Raw genomic sequence first — 12,373 nt, forward strand, 5'->3', positions numbered from 1 at the left:
TGTTTAATTCGTCTACTCGCCGCTGAATTCCAACTTTTCGAAAGAGGCGTGTGGTCTTTCCTTTTTTTCCGTTTGAATAATACAGGTGTAGTGATTGAATGAATTCTAGGGAACCAGGCGTACGAATGTCCTTGGTTTAAGACAATGGGTGGGGAGAAATCTACGATCCGCTGCCTCGCCACAAGCCCGCGACTTCATTGTATCAAGGACCATGGTCCCACGTGCGGTGGTGCCACTTGAAACCGGCCCGCAAACGATATCGCAAACATTTCAGGCGCACGAATCGGGCACCGCAAGGACACTTTGTTCTGAACCGGTCAGTTACGTCCGCCACCGCTAAGGCCTCTTCGTGCTCCGTCGACACGCGCACGTTACCTTGCGCGTAATTGTGAGACAACGCTAAGGGCTGTATTCTTGTGGAGACTCATACATGAGCCGATAATACCTTTGTATATATAGAGAGAGCGAGAGAGCGAGAGAGCGAGAGAGGACCCCAGAGCTTTGAGAGGGCGTCATTTGTCGCTGGTTCGCCACGTGGCTGCGGCCTCGCTGCTTGTCTGTGGTTCATTCCTCGCGCCCGTGGCCGTGGTGCTGGCCACCCACCGCCTCGTGCAACCGTTCCGGCCTTCATGGGTGCTCGCTAACAGCACTTGCCCCCACAGTCGGTGAAGGCTACACGGGGGATCGTTGTATTTGTACGTGACTGAGGAGCGGTGCAGGTGTAGCGGTTCGCGCGCTGCGTTACGAACCCGGCGACCCGAGTTCGTTTCCTGCTCACGGCCAACACCGGTAACGATTATCTGAACCGGCCCTGGGCCTCCCCTAGGTCGACTTAGCCTCAAATGAGTACCTGGTGTGATGTGTGAACATCTCCACTGGGGAGAAAAAGGCGGCCGGGCGTGATGTTGGCCACCCACCCCCTCGTGTGCTGTGCCGGTGCTCACGAACAGCCCTGTAAAGGCTACATGGGGGATCTTTGTCTCTGGCGTGACTGTGTGTGTGTGTGGCCGTCTGTGCGCGTGTGTGATGGCGGGGTCAGGGTGGAGCGAATGCTGGACAGGGGTGGCGACGGGGGCAAGGGCGGGAGGAGGGGGTGGTGGAGGTGGGGACTCGCAAGGGGATAGACCCCCACGCACACGGATCGATAGGGGAAGCCATGCCGACCCTAAAAGTAATTTATTGGGGTCACACTTTTATGGGGTGTCCGGCACAGCGGTTAAATGAAGTGCGTTCCAGGGTTTTTTTTGTGTCCAAAAGCAGCTTTTATTAAACTTCCCGTGAACGAGGCCGCGCGCCTCTGTGATTTATGTCTCAATCTACGAGTCTGAGCGTCGCGTGGGGCCGCCCGGAGCGGAGCGACGGGGTCCTGAGGGGAGAGGGGGGGGGGTCCAGGGGCCGTGTAGCCCCCCCTACGGCCCCCACCCCCTCCACCCACCCCCCACCCACCCCCCACCCACCCCCCACCCCTACCCTACTCCCCCGCAGTTGCAATCGGGGTTCGTTCGTTCGTTCCCCATGACGTGCTTGGTACGGGTCTCTTCAAACCTGGCCACCTGCAAAGATCACAGGTAGTAGTTAGTTTACATGCCAAGCAGCCGAGGCGCTATTGAGTCACGTTGTCGTCGTCGTCCGTGTTATAAACACATTGAGTAGTTTTATTAACTGCCAATAATATGCGGCCCTTTGTCAAATCCACTGCTGGATTGAAGGTCTCCCCGCGCCGTGTTAGTCACGGGGGCTGTTTGACCATACTTCACCACATTGCGGGCTGGTGAGATGCAAGGCACCCGATCACGCGCCACTGATGCTGAGCTGCAGTGCGCCAACCACTGCGCCACCGCTCCTGTAAATCGCATCGCAATGAGTGAGCGTGCTGAACATTGTGGACCCCTTTCGTTTCTAAGGCGTAGCCACTTTTCACACTGGCTTGTTTACTTCCAAAAAGACGTGGGGGGTTGTTGTTGTTGTTTCTCATGAGTACGTACTGCTGGGGAATGTTAATTCAGGGAGAGGCTCACAGGATGATAGATTCCAACGTGACTTCATTTCCTCTCGGTGGTGAAACGCACGTGTCTCATTTTTTGACACAGTGCAGAGAGACAAAGATCCGGAACAGACTGTTGGCCCAACGTGCTATTAGCGAACACAATAATAAGGCCAACACGGCACACGAGGGGGTGGGTAACCAGCACCACGCCCGGCCGCCTTTGTCTCCCGAGTGACGATGTTTACATATCGCACCAGGTACTCGTTTGAGGCTGAGTCGACCTCGGGTCGCCAAGATCGTAGCGCAGACGCGCTAACTGCTGCACCACCGCTCCTCACACATCCACTAGCACACACGCACACTGAGATATCCCGTGCATGCAATCTTGAACAGACTCGGGATGAGCGAAGTTATCGGGTCCATATCCCGGCCGGGCGCCTTTGTGGAGTCTTTAACATGGCATCACCACCTTGCATCATTAATGCGCTGGGTCGGGAAGGAATTGAGGGGCGGTCCGGTGCGGCGGTGGGCGGCAGTGTCGGTAGAAGGGAGAGAGAGAAGTTCGGTACACATGAATGAAAGTGAGGCTGTTAATTCGAGAGATGAGAGAGATACAAAGGAAAGTGCTTGGAAATATGCGGGGCGAATGTGTAGCCCCCTGGCTAGATGTAACATCAAGTATATAAATATATAATAAAGGGGTTACGGGGTAAGTAGCAGGGGGAAAGAAGGGGGGGTGGGAGTAGGGTGGTGGGGGGGGCACATAACAAAAAATTGGGATTTTCTCAGAGCGTGCAGACTCGTGCATTGCTCAAAATAGGCGTAATGTTGTGGAACGTGGAACTAATGAAGTACATAATGCAATAGAAAGTTGAGTTGGGAGCGCGCGCAGCTGAGCTTGAGTTAATGGTTAAGATGCGGCGAGGGGGTGCGTGGAGAGGCTTGGGGAGGGTGGTGGTGGTGTGCGTGGAGGGAGAGGAGGAGGGGGGGGTGGTGACTAAACCCAGGGCGCTCAGCGTGCGTCCGCAGCCCGTTCGCTGTGCGGAGTCGCTGTCACCGGCGGCATTCGTAGGCATTTATTTATCGACTTAAACGAATCACGGCGCCTAAAATGCAACCGTTGATTTTGGGGTTGCTGCCCGCGTTGGCAGTCTTGGTGGTGGTGCACAAGCACGGCCAACGACAACCACAACAACAACAACAACAAACAAACTCAACCGCATTCGTCAACAACGCCGCCTTCAAATAAATACCGCGTGTATAAGAGGCAACGGGGTGGGTGGCAAAGTGCTATGATAGAGGGTCATTGCCCGAAACGTTGTGAAGGGAGTGCTCTTATCAATGACATCCGCTAAACCGGCACATCTGGCTCTGCTGATGAGTCTTAAAAGGGCGAATCCGATCCTTAGTTGTCCTCTATTTTTTTGAAACGTAAACGCAGGCAGCTGACGTTTCGATCGGATGGCCTCTTTGTTGTCGGGCGCGTCTGCCTGTGTGCGTATGGGTGCGTTACGGTGAACGGTGGCGCAGTGGTTTGCGAAACGCGCTGCCGACCCCGAGTTCCATTCCCGGCCACGGCTAACATCAGTGGCGACTCATATCTGAACCGGTCTTGCGCCTCCCCTGGGTCGACTCAACCTTAACTCAGTGCATACCTACGATGCGTTGTGTAAGCATCACGACTGTGGCTGGCAGGATGGGGCCGGACGTGGTTCCGACCACGCCACCGTTTCGGGCCTTAATAGGTGCTCGCTAACAGCACTCGCCACAACAGTCGACGTGGCGGAGGTAGGGAGGGGGTGGTGCACCTTTGCCTTTGAGCGTGAAGGTGGGTGTTTGTGTGGGCCTCCCCTAAGTCCACTCAGCCATCATCGTGACAACACCAGCGCTAGGTGGTTACAGTCACAAGGGCGGTTGAGCGCGTAGATCTGGCCGTGCCGTGCTGACCTTAAGAGGTGCTCGCTGACTACGCTCGTCCCAACAGCTCTTGAGGACATCAGTGGGGGTGGCGGGGGTGGAAGTGGGGGAGACGGTGTGGGAAGGTGGAGTGGGTGGGGGGGGGGGCTGTGTCGCGCGCGTGCGCGCGTCCGTGCGATGAACGAGTTAAGTTAGACAGCAATGAATGCGCAGGCGGGGGGGGGGTAGATTTGGAATTGATATCTCATCTCACATCTCACCCCCGCACGTGGACAAGATGAGGAGTAGGCGTCTCCTGTTCGCTCGTTCGTTCGCTCGCTCGCAGCATCTCGTGGCCACCGGCATTTCACTCATTCACAGCGTCTCCTCCAAATCACGTCCTGAGAACAAGTACCCCGACGGTGGGCGGGGTTACTCACAATATTTGACATCGACCGAATTCTCCGCATTTTAAGACGCATATTTTTCTAATTTTGTTTCTCCATTTATTTAAAAAAAGTGTTGCGGGTGCGTCTTAGAATTCGGTAGGCATGTGTGTGTGTGCGTGTGTGTGTGCGTGTGTGTGTGGAGAGCGGTGGTGTAGCGGTTAGCGCGCTGCGCTATGAACCTGGGAGACAAAAGTGGCCGGGCGTGGTGTTGGCCACCCACTCCCTCGTGTGCCGTGCCGGCCTTTATAGGTGCTCGCTAACAGCACTTGCCCCTACAGTCTGTTAAGAGAGAAAGAGGTCACTTTTTGTATAACCTCGCAAACATCTGGATCAAGCGTTGGGGTTCGTCTTACTTGCCAGAGCGTCTTATAAACCGAAGATTATAATCCGAAGATTATAATCCGGATATTATTCTGTAATGAGATGAACGATATTCCCGAACGAATACAAAGTGAGAGTTTTTTTTTTTTATTTCAGGCTCGTGTACCGGGCCTGGCCCGCTTTAGAGTGTTCGTGGGAACGCCGCAAATAGGCAGTGCTGTTAGCGAGCACCTATTAAAGTGATGGGGATGGGAAATGGTTTGGTGTGGGGTGGGGCAGGGGGCTGGTAGATCACGCCCGGTCCTCCTTTGTCTTTGGGCATTAACGACGACGATGATGATGTGCGCACGCGATTTATTTAAGGCCGAGCTTACCTAGGAGTAGGGCTCAAGACGGGTGGTTCGAATGTCACTCGCCATTGATGGTATCCGTGGCAGGGAATCGAATCTAGGTTTGCCGGGTTCACAGCGTATGTCTGGGTATACACAAGCGCGCGTGTGTGCGTGCATGTATACACGCACACATGCAAGTGTACACGATGTTTACTGCGCAATACTGTACTCTATATTTATGTGTGTACAGTATATATGCAGCGTTATCTTGTACTTTAGGTGCGCGCGATATCGATCTGCTGATATTTGAACCAAAAAATATTAAAGTATTTATTTTTTATTAAAATAACCTTACGAATGAGACAGCTGCTGTTGAAGAAATGTATTACATGCGCGTGATGTCGCACGTGCAACTTAAACCGCGTAGATATATAGATTGTCGCGAGAGTCGACTTGAAGCTGCTCGGTGTCCAATTGATACCAGCGTCTTTTTTGGCAAGGTAGCCCTTGTAGTTTAAAAAGAAATAACTTCTCGTTACAATTGCAAGAACGCGCAAATGTACATACATACAGCCACGGCGGCATGGTGTGTGCTGCATGAGATTGCGTGCATGTACGTGTGTCTGCGAGAGTGTGTGTGTGTATGCGCGTGTATGTGTCTATGTGCGTGTATGGTTTATGTGTATATTACGTGCAAGTACGTGTATCTGCGAGAGTGTGTGTGTGTGTATGCGCGTGTATGTGTCTATGTGCGTGCATGGTTTATGTGTATATTACGTGCATGTACGTGTGTCTGCGAGAGTGTGTGTGTGTGTGTGTTTGCGCGTGTATGTGTCTATGTGCGTGTATGGTTTATGTGTATATTACGTGCATGTACGTGTATCTGCGAGAGTGTGTGTGTGTATGCGCGTGTATGTGTCTATGTGCGTGTATGGTTTATGTGTATATTACGTGCATGTACGTGTATCTGCGAGAGTGTGTGTGTGTATGCGCGTGTATGTGTCTATGTGCGTGCATGGTTTATGTGTATATTACGTGCATGTACGTGTGTCTGCGAGAGTGTGTGTGTGTTTGCGCGTGTATGTGTCTATGTGCGTGCATGGTTTATGTGTATATTACGTGCATGTACGTGTGTCTGCGAGAGTGTGTATGCGCGTGTATGTGTCTATGTGCGTGCATGGTTTATGTGTATATTACGTGCATGTACGTGTATCTGCGAGAGTGTGTGTGTGTGTGTTTGCGCGTGTATGTGTCTATGTGCGTGCATGGTTTATGTGTATATTACGTGCATGCGTAGCGGTTGGTGTGCGCCTCTATGCATGGGTGGTATGCTTGTGGCTATGCACGTGCAATTATTTATACGCGTAAATGTGTCCGTACGTGCACATATGCGAGTGTTATGTGTGTGTGGGTGGACATGCGTGTACGTTGTCGCGGTGGTGGGGGAGCGGTCGTGCGGTGGTTTAGCGTGTGTCGAATATTTGAACCGGTCCTGGGCCTCCCCTAGATCCACTCAGCCTCAAATGAGTACCTGGTGCGTTGTGTAAACATCGCCACTCGGGAGACAAAGGCGGCCGGGCGTGGTGTTGGCCATCCACCCCCTCGTGCGGCGTGCTGGTTTTAATAGGTGCTCACTAACAGCACTTGCCCCGACAGTTTATGACAGGCTATACGGAGGATCTTTGTCTTTGTTGTGCGTTCATACACGCAATGCTTCATGCACTGCCTTACAATTCTATCTACACGGATACGTTCGATTCTCGGCTCGGATTCACATCATCGTTCGGAACAGAACACGAGTCCACGTGGCATCTGAACCCGTGCCGTTTCTCCCCGAAGCTCGACTCGCCCTTGCATGCAATTTGAAGCAGCTGGCGTCGCCTGTCAATGCATCTGGAAAGACAAAGGGGGCCGGGGGTGGTGTGGTTATGGCACCACCCGTCCCCCTCGACAGGAGAGCTAAATTTGAGCTGAAACAGGCCATGATGGTATTCCTGACTCTAAGTCAGACAGCAAGCCTAGCATGAGCGTTCCAGAAAGTATCGAACGAGAAATATAATCCTTGCTCGTCGGAGATGTATTGGTGTCACCTGTCAATACATCTGGGAAGACAAAGGCGGTCGGAGGTGGTGTCAGATAATCGTCACTGGTGTTGGTCGTGAGCGGGAATCGAACTTGGTTCGCCGGGTTCGTCGCGCGGCGCGGCACCACTGCTCCCTACACACACAGACACGCGCGCGTGCACACACGGGCACACACGGGCACACAAAGACAAAGATCCCCCGTATAGCCTTAACATACTATTGGGGCAAGTGTTGTTAGCGAGCACCTATGAAGGCTGGCACGGCACACGAGGGGGTGGGTGGCCAAAACCACGCCCGGCCGCCTTTGTCTCCCCAGTGGCGATGTTGTACACACCGCACCAGGTACTCACTTGAGGCTGATTAGACCTAGGGGAGGTCCAGGACCGGTTCAGATAATCGTCACTGGTGGTGTTGGTCGTGAGCGGGAATCGAACCCGGGTCACAGGGTTCATAGCGCAGCGTAGCGCTTACCGCTACACTACCGCTCCCCAACACGGGCACACACACACGGGCACACACACACACGGGCACACACACACACGGGCACACACACACACGGGCACACACACACGGGCACCAGGTGTTGGGGAAAGGAGAGGAGTCAGGGGATGGATGGAGGAGGGGGGGCTGTACATGGTGGGGAGAGGAGGGGGGGTAGATGGATGGAGGGGGGGTCTCTGATGGCGACTGCTCCAGGGCACAGGGCCTCTCGCCTCCCGCAGTCGCGTCCCTGGTAAATATTTAGCTTTTAATTCAGCTCGGCGCTAGCCCGCGGCGCTGCGCTCATTACAGCCGCTCAAAACATCAAGCACATCAAAGCAAATTTCCCGTAACAAAAAATAAAGCGCCGCTACTCGGGCGCACCTCGCCTTTCCTACCACCTACCCCTACATCTCCCACACTACCCTGCCACCTACCCCGCCACCTACCCCTACATCTCCCACACTACCCTGCCACCTACCCCTCCATCTCCCACACTACCCTGCCACCTACCCCTCCATCTCCCACACTACCTACCCCGCCACCTACCCCTCCATCTCCCACACTACCCACCTACCTACCTACCCCTCCATCTCCCACACTACCCTGCCACCTACCCCTCCATCTCCCACACTACCCACCTACCTACCACTCCATCTCCCACACTACCCCACCACCTACCCCGCCATCGTTCACTCGATAGCCTGCCCTCCGCATACCACACCACCTACCCGGCCACACGCACACTGCTGGGAGTGAGATTACGATCGAGCCTTCCAAAGAGATTGGCACAGGGAGTCACGCTGTTGGTATGCGTGCTCCCACCAACACGTCTGGCCAGCATGGATGAGTAGGCCTACGGACACTCTCGATCGAGTGGAACTCTCTCCAGCCGAGGCTCCTCTGCCGCCCGTGGCGTGAGCAGGAAATTGCAGGGCTGCGCCTTTAGATTCACCATCCAAAGCACGGAGAGTCGGGCGCGCGGTTGGGCTGGTCGAGCGTGTGTGGTTAATGATCGAAGCAAATCAGATTGACTTGATATATATTTTTTCAAAATACACTTGGTCGCATTGGGCGGAGGGCACATCACGGGAAGGGATTGTTAGCGATGGAATAGCAGCGGAAGGAAGAGGGCACAGCGCCCGAGGTGCAGCGATTTGACGATCAGTTCGCTCGCGCACGAGCGAGGTGAGGACCCGTGGCGTTTGCCTGACCGTCGTGAGCGGTGGGCGCAAACGGTGCCCGGGGGAGCCTTTTTGCTCCACAGCAGTGGGAAGATGATTACTCATTATTTTGATGATTATGATCGCGGTGATCTTCGTTTCGTACGGCTGGCGTAGATGGAGAGCAACAACTCCGAATTCACATTCACGCGGTCAAGCGCAGATAACCGCGTCGGCAGCAGCGGAGTGGTGTCGTGGTGGTGGTGGTGGTGGTCGTGGTGGTGGTGGTCGTGGTGGTGGTGGTGGTGGTAGTGGTCGTGGTGGTGGTGATGATGACGCCACGTGCGGGATGAAGCCATAAGATCAGCTCTTGCGCGTCGGCGATATGGATTGCGTCGTGGCGTCGCAGGACCTCGAGGGATGACGATGGCGTGGGGAGGCCTTCATCCAGCAGTGGATAGGTGATGGTTCATGGAAGATGATGATTGAGTAAATGTAATTCCCACTCACGATGGACACGATGGGGGTAGAAGACTGAATCTTGCGATGCGGAGATTTTCGTGCAGCCGATTAGCAATCTTTGGCTCGGCTCACGGGTTATGAATCAATCGGCGAGTGAATGAATGAGTGAATGAAAGAGTGAATGAATGTATAGAACGCTTTCATAATTGAAAGTGTGAATGAATGCAAGAGTGAATGAATGAGCGAACGAACGAAGGAAATAGTTTTTTTCAAATCGAAGAGAGAACGAGTGAATGTGGATGTGACTGAAAGACGGCGATTGAATAAATGTATGAATGAATGAATTAAGGAGTGAATGAATACATGACGGAGTGATGTATGTGCCTACCATTATTTGAAAGTACCAAAGGGACACCGAGACCTTGATTCAATGCAGATTCAATATTAGCATACATTTTGAAATGGAGATGAGAAGCGTCGTGTTAATATATGCGTTTATAATGTTAATAATTTTTACTTACCGCTCGTGTCGTACAATCCACGCGCTGCTGCTGGTGGTGATTAAAGCGGGCAAAAGCAGCATTGTATTTATGCGTAATTAATGAAACGCAATCACACATCTAGCGCTGTGCATAAATTACAATTAACGCATTACCACCATTTACACTACATTACCCGGCATGCAATTCATCATCTTTCCTTTTTTTTACTTACAACTTAGTGAAAGTCACGCGCTGCGGTTATCTTTATTCGTTATTTTGTTTTGATATCTAAACTTTAAAATACAATTATCGATTAAATTGAGACAGGCCGGGGAGGATTAGAAAATATACTCAGGTTAATGACGTCATTGAAACTATTCTTTGGTTCTTTCTGTAAAGTCACGTAGAATGAGAATAAAATAATAAATTAATGGAACAAATTACACAATAAAATTCTCACGACGTTTCGAAACTGATCTGCAAAGTACGGGGGGGGAGCTACAAGGGACGGTGATGTTCGATGGTTTAGGGTAATAACGGAGTGACAGCCAAGGAATTGAACGCGCCCAAGAGGTTGTTCGCCGAGGAGATGGAGCGATGACATAATTCCATGCGTGTGTGCTAATTATGATGCCGATGCTGCTGATGATTATTACTATGCTGCTGCTAATCTTCATCATGCTGCTGATGATGATGACTCTCGGCTCGGATGAGCCGAAAATCAAAGCGGTTAAGAAGACAGTTGCGTAACAAAGATCTGATCGTCTCAATCCTCCGCCCCAAGGTTCAACAATCGATCCCGTGTCTGCGTGCGGCACTCCGGGAAGGACAGACAGCGCGAGAGGGAGTGAGATCTACTGTAACGGTGCAACTCAACTCAGAGTCAATCGACTGACAGCGTCTCTGCTCTGTCGCTAACTCTGCTGTATTCAATTTACAGCGAGTGGAGATCAGCAGGAGGGGGTGAAGGTGGGCAGGTTGCGTTGTGGGAATGGATGCGGGGTGGAGGGGGAGAAGGGGAAAAGGAGGAGGGCGAGGGGGGTGGGGAGTTTAGAAAATTGAGAACGGAATACGCAGAATGGACGGGTGGAGCGGTGGGCGCAGTGGTGATCGCTCGACCCGCTCTGAGCTGGGTAGCCGAGCTCGATCCCAAGTGAGGGCTATCCTGGTGTTGCAGCGCGGTGGTGAATGGTCAAACAGCCTCCCATCACCGACACGACGTGAGGGAAGGAGAGGGGCGGGGGGGGGGGCTTCATCCAGCAGTGGATTGACAAAAGGCTTTGAGTTTTCATTGGTTATGATTGTTGTTCGAGCTTGGTGGAAAACAAATGTTAGCTGGAGGAAGGTGGGTGTGATGATGGTGATTGGGTGGGAGTTTTTGGATAAGTATGGGGAGGCAAGTTGTTGGCGAGGGGGCTGTAATATATTCTCTCAATACTTCCCCGACAGCGCTATACTTCATCACCCTCCCTCCTCGCCCCCCTCCCCCCTCTCCCCCTCCCTCCCCCCCTCGAGCCATCCCAACCTCGTTTCCTTTTTTTCCCCCTTCGCTTTAACTCCTCGAGGCCTTGACTCCACTCGCTCATCTATTACAGTTGTGGGAAATAGAATAATATTGTTGGGATCTGGGGGGGGGGGGCTGTGGTGGACGGTGGAGGAGGAAGAGGGAGGTGGTGAGGGAGAGAGTGGATGCAACCGAGACAAGGACAAAAATAAACCACAATCACATCTCCGGATAAGCTCCACATAGCCCGTTGGTTGGGGGCAGATGGTGCTAGCGAGCGCCTATTATTAAGATGAGGCGGAGGAGGTTGGTGTGATCGGCGTCACCACGTCCGCTCCGCCTTTGTCTCCTCCAGTAGCCGATGGTTTTATTTGAAAGATAAGTATATGTGTTGTCTTATGCAAACACCACACCTGGTGACGGTACTCATGTCGATGCCGAGTCGCTCTAATTCCGGGAAGGGTGCGGGAGGATCAGCAGAGGTCACTCGCCACTGAGACGGCTCGCCGTCGGGATGCGATGGGAATCAAAACTCAGCTCGCCGGTTTTCTTTTGCGCGGTGCGCTAACCACTGCGCCACCGCTCCCCGAGCGCGGCGCGAGCAGCCGAGGCCGCTTGTCCGCACTGACGCCCGACAGCCACCACGGCGAGAGGCGACGGTGACGCGAGGTGGCGAGAAGTTGAACGGCCACGCGCGAGGAGGGCGTCTGAGAGGTCTCGGCTGACCACTGCGCCACCGCCTCTCCCTCTCTCCTTTCCGTCCCCTCTCTCCGCACGCAGACAAAACACGGAGCAGCAGAGAGAGAGAGAGAGCGGGCGAGAGAGCGCGAGAGAGCGAGAGGTTCTTTGCCGTTTAAACGATGCAAGTTTTAAAAGGCGCCCTCTTTGATTGACTCAAGCGGTGCATTAAGACGGCGGAGGATGGCAGAGGTGTGCGGGCCTGCGCAACAAAGGAACCCGAATGAGCTTGCCGAGCGGCAGATGGGGCCTTTACCGATGCGGCCGCCGCCGCCGCCGCTGCTGCTGCACTCCCGCTCGAGCGATGCTCTCCACAATTTCACAACCCCCAACCCGTTTCCTCCTCCTCCCCCCCCCCCCCCGTTTCCTCCTCCCCTCCCTCCTATGTTCTCTTTAACCCCACACCCCACCGTCCCTCTGCCACGCCGTATTTACCATCAACACCATCTCCCAACAGCTACACTTACCCACAGCC

At 53.5% G+C, this 12,373-nt stretch overlaps 1 long non-coding RNA gene across 6 annotated transcripts in view; it reads right to left on the bottom strand.

Moving 5' to 3' along the window:
* Positions 1-1,464: 1,464 nt before the first annotated feature.
* The window catches only part of LOC116939758 (uncharacterized), a 35,258-nt gene continuing 24,349 nt past the window's right edge, over positions 1,465-12,373 (bottom strand). The window contains exons 4-9 of one of the 6 annotated variants that reach the window (XR_012941646.1): positions 11,574-11,928; positions 7,076-7,202; positions 6,517-6,878; positions 5,028-5,128; positions 4,165-4,284; positions 1,465-1,553 (exon numbers count right to left, since the gene is read on the bottom strand). This is a non-coding gene — a long non-coding RNA (uncharacterized LOC116939758). Of the gene's footprint in view, positions 4,285-5,027; positions 5,129-6,516; positions 6,879-7,075; positions 7,203-11,573; positions 11,929-12,373 lie in introns of all 6 variants that reach the window. The other 5 variants (XR_012941648.1, XR_012941643.1, XR_012941650.1 and 2 more) reach the window with 5 other exon arrangements.

Source organism: Petromyzon marinus, chromosome 1 (genome assembly GCF_048934315.1).
Source record: "Petromyzon marinus isolate PM22_M1 ecotype Great Lakes invasive population chromosome 1, UKy_Petmar_22M1.pri1.0, whole genome shotgun sequence".
Lineage (NCBI taxonomy): Eukaryota > Metazoa > Chordata > Hyperoartia > Petromyzontiformes > Petromyzontidae > Petromyzon > Petromyzon marinus.